The sequence below is a fragment of the Octopus bimaculoides genome, chromosome 10, assembly GCF_046866305.1.
Source record: "Octopus bimaculoides isolate indiv1 chromosome 10, ASM4686630v1, whole genome shotgun sequence".
Lineage (NCBI taxonomy): Eukaryota > Metazoa > Mollusca > Cephalopoda > Octopoda > Octopodidae > Octopus > Octopus bimaculoides.
The window spans coordinates 64,968,975-64,973,974 of NC_142937.1; the positions used below are offsets into that span (position 1 = coordinate 64,968,975).

General features: G+C 36.6%; 1 protein-coding gene across 7 annotated transcripts in view; it reads right to left on the bottom strand.

Moving 5' to 3' along the window:
- Positions 1-5,000, bottom strand: part of LOC106877715 (uncharacterized) — a 61,530-nt gene that overhangs the window by 30,319 nt on the left and 26,211 nt on the right. The gene's annotated exons all lie outside the window — the stretch shown is intronic.

The following is a 5,000-nucleotide window of genomic DNA, read 5'->3' on the forward strand; positions in this document are numbered from 1 at the left end:
ACTGGTTGTCAAATGGAATGACACTCACTCATGCATATGCATATGTGAGCATGTATGTACGTGTGTATGCATGAATTTGTTCATGTATATATACATATATATATATATATGTGTGTGTGTGTGTGTATGTGTGTGTGTGTGTGTGTATGTGTGTGTGTGTGTGTGTGTGTGTGTGTGTGTGTGTGTGTGTGTGTGTGTGTGAGTAAAAATAAATACAAAAAAAAAGGGTTTTGTATGATCGTGTATAGAGGAATATATTATTTTATTTAAAAGAGTTCCAACTCTGTCTGTTTTTTATGTTTTTTATTTATAATCTTGTAAAATTTATGTGGGATCCTTTATATTGAACACTCAGTATTTCATATATTCAATAAGACATATTCCATATATTCAATAAGACATTCAATACTTCATTTCATTGTACCATCCATCTTTTTTTCTATTATATATTATACATTCCATATTCTATATCCCACATAAATTATACAAGAATATAAATAAAAAACATAAAAAACAGAGTTGGAACTCTTTTAAATAAAATTATATATATATATATATATATATATATATATGTGTGTGTGTGTGTGTGTGTGTGTGTGTGTGTGTGTGTGTGTGTGTGTGTGTATGTATGTATGTATGTATGTATACATACATATGCCTTTTTATGTATTTATTTTGCAAGATGCCTGATGTGAAATCGTGCGTAAAAACAGATATTGTAATATTTCGGGAAGGTCATTTTTGTGGGGTAAATAAACACAGGCACTATATATACGTTCTTCTCTTCGGGTTTATGCTATTATTATTATTATTATTATTATTATTATTATTATTATTATTATTATTATTATTATTATTATTATTATTATTATTTTATGTCCTATGTCTGGAGATCTTTCGTCACACGTCCTGTGACCTCTTCGGTAACTCTCCATCCTACGTGTCTCCTCTTGTTCTGTTTAGTCCAGTTTGTCTTTATATATCTTTCTTAATAGAAATTCAAAATGAACTCAACAAACAAGAAACACGTGGGATGGAGAGTCGTTAAAGAGGTCACAGGATGTGTGATAAAAGATTTCCATACATAGGACATAAAATAAGAATAATACTGAAATAAATCTGAAGCGAAGAACGAATGTATAGTGCGTGTGTTTATTTGGCAAAAAATGGGTAACCCGAAATATAACAAATTAACAATATATATATGTGTGTGTGTGTGTGTGTGTGTGTGTGTGTGTGTGTGTGTGTGTGTGTGTGTGTGTGTGTGTGTGTACATGGTGCTTGTCTACTCGTGACCGAGAAAGCCCATTAGTGACCATTGCCCATTCAAAATGCCAGCGATGCCTGTGCATTAGGTTATTGCACCCGCGGAGAACTGCACCTGGGTTCGTGTCCACGGCTTACTACGGCGCCCTCGTACTCAGCAGGGCATCGGATAGTCGGCATCTCATAGACCATCTCTACCCTGCTGAAGCGATCTAGAGATAATCACAGGAAATATATATGGTGCCACCATGGAGTGCAGACTCAGGAATGTGGGATCGCCATGCTTTCAAGCGCAAGCAAAACATACCCAAAATGTTAAATGCCATTCTCAGCATATTTGGTTTTATATCAGAGTGACTTTCTTCTAGGGACCTGCTTTAACAAAAACTAAGAGGTGCCTCATTTTCAGTGGTCTTACAGCATGCCGAACAGCAGCCCCGGAATTTCTGAGCTTCCATGTTATTCCTAGATAGTCGTTGAACCTATTCTAGGTTTATATGTCCTTCTCACAGGTCTTGTTTTAGCCTATTGATACTGAAACCGAAGCCTCAAGAATTTATATATTGTTCAGTCTACTATACTTCTCTTATATATATATCATGGGGCTGCACCTAGAAAGTTCCACTTTGATGCGCAAGTCTGTGTAAGGTCGTTTATAGAACAGCAGTTGCCCAATGCATACCAGCCTCCCCTCTGCATGCAACCGATGTTATCCAAGGCAAAGACCGATACAGCTTGACACCAGTAACATCGCAACACATTTCTACAGCTGAGTGAACTGAATATGTCTATTCTTTTCACGATCAATCAGCAATTCTTTTTTTATTTCTGTTTCTTTCTTTATTTTGTGTGGTCAGCTCAAGGATGATGAACTTTTCTTGGAGAAGAGATTATTAGCCCCCACCCCCACCCCCAGTAGAAAGGCATGTTGTACATAGTTTCACACTGCCAATTTCAACAAAACGGAGAAAGAGAGGAATAGAAGGCGAAGTGTCCAACCAGTACTTCACAGGTACTTTAGTTCACGACCTTGGAAGATTGAACGATGAAATTGCCCTGAGAGCGAAGAAAGCCAGAAAAGATACAAGAAGGCAATCTATTCAATGCTCTGATGACTGTGCCAGATCAGTACCTTCTTTTTACACCCGCACACACACACACATACAAATATATATATATATATATATATATACATATGTGTGTGTGCTTGTATGTATGCACATATATATGTATATACATATGTGTGTGTGTATGTATATATATATATATATATACATATTTGCACAACTTATATCATACCTACTGCAACTTCATTGTAGCAGGTCTATAATTATGTTTGAATTATAAATTACATGTTCTAAAGTGTTACCACCTGTTTTGCGTGTTCATTCTTTATAATATATATCTGCCCGCTCAATGATGAACCACTTAGGAGACTATAACACCACTTTTGCTTTAGTCGCAATTCAAGTCGGAGTTTTAGTGGTAAACTAACCTTAAATCTTATTGTACATACATACCTATTACATTACATTAAGTCATTACGCGCGCACACATACACACACGCGCACGTGTGTGTGCGCGTGTGTGTGTGTGTGTGTGTGTGTACAGTACTACCAGTGCTTGGCAATGATGTGAAATAAATGAACTTTAGTTTAGTGAAAATATGTTTGTGACATATTTTAATTTCTAAATGCTAATTGACTGCAGTTGTTGTGAAGAAAAAAAAGGCTTTCATAAAGGGAATAGTGTAAAAACACGATATCTGCCTAATGCTTCCCTACAGCGGACTCCCAGTTGCGTTTCTGACTAATAGTGGCTTTAGAATGTGTCAAGGATTATCCTTCTTCAGTTTCTCTTACTGAAGAAGACTAAAGCGCCTGAAACACAGGATAGATATGATGTCTTACACATTTTACTATAAGGGATGATTTTCTTTTCTCCACAGTTACTGTAGTTAATTTGTCTTCAAACGTTAAAATAAGCCACAAACATATGTTAACAAACCTATAGTTCAATTATTCTTCATCACTGCTTAGTGGAACAAGCGGTTCACAAGAGCATCTTAGTCGCTGATATTGACTGTTCTAAGATAAAGTTAAGGTTTTAGAATCTGCCCCGGGTTATCTTTCTTATTTGTATAAAATGTGTTAAGAAAATAGTTGCTGAATATTGATTTCGTGTTTCTGATGCAGGTTTTGTTGATCCAAAGTTCTCAATTCTAAGTGTATTTCCCCAACGATATGATGCATTTACGACCATTATATTTACTAATGTTAGCCTAGCCTACTTAGCATTCATGGCTTCAAAGGGATCTGGTCAGAACAAGTAAAAAAAAAAATCATTTCAATCTCATGGATAAAAGATAAAATCCTACAACAGATTATCTTTAAAATATATTTTATCTCTTACTTGTCTAATGCATTAGACTGCAGCCATGCTGGGGCACCATCTTGAAGAATTTTTAGTCGAATGAATCGACTCCAGTACTCTTTTTTGTTAAGACTGGTCCTAATTCTATCGGTATCTTTTGCCGAGCTGGTAAGTTACGAAGGCGAAAACACACTCACACCGGTTGTCAAGCGGTGGTGGGGAGACATACGCAGGCACAAACGCACGTATGCACACGTATTATACACACACACACACACACATACATACATACATACATACATACATACATACATACATACATACATACATACATACATATAATTTCCAGGATTCGAGAGAATCGGGTATTTAAATTATAAAGCACAATGGTTAGGTCGGTTATAGTGTTATCGTGTACATACAATATCTAAAGACAAATTCGTAGTTACTAAAGTAAACACGGATTTGTACTCCGGTTGTGCATACAATCACAAATGGGTGACTGAATACACGAGTCGTTAATATTACACATAGGTACACTCACTGCATATTTTGCACCGCACACCATAGACTCTAGATCTAAAGGAATTTCAGGTTCCATGTGAGGTGAATGATAAATAACAAAAGGATTGTGGTTCACAGTTGTGAACCACAATGCATCTGTTGTTATCTGTATGTGTGTGAGTGTGCGTGTGCATGTGTGTGCGTTTGTGTGTGTTTGTGTGTGTGTGTGTGTGAGTGTGTGTGTGTGTGTGTGTGTGTGTGTGTGTGTGTGTGTGTGTGTGTGTGTGTGTGTGTGTGTGAATGTGTGTGTCGGGTTTCTTTCAGTTTTCGTTTACCAAATCCTCAAATCCATTCACAAGGCTTTGGTCGGCCGGAGACAGTAAGAGAAGACACTTGCCGAAGGTGAAACGCGGTGAGACTGAACTCAGGGTCATGTGGTTGCCTGCGCCTAGCCAAGTCAACATCTTTAAACCTTCTACTCATCGCTTGATTTAAGGAAGGTGTCGGTATGATATTTGTTGTCGAAGCTAGAACAAGGGAAATTACAGCCGAAAATAATTGTAATCATTTTCTCATACTTTCTTTCATTTGATTTATACGTTTTACTTTTTGCTGACGCAAAATATAGCTAATTTTCTCATGACTGGGGTAACTGTTTTATCATGTCTTTGCAATGTAACTGATTTACGAGGTTATGTGTATAAAATGAGACGTTTGTACAGGTTGAATAATGTGTGCCACAGAATACAGCTTCGTAAACTTCTAGCTTGAGATTTCTTGAATCTTGAAATTTATTGTTGCATATAATGCGATATGAACCGCTTAAAAATGAAAACTAAACCACCGTTTACTACTGA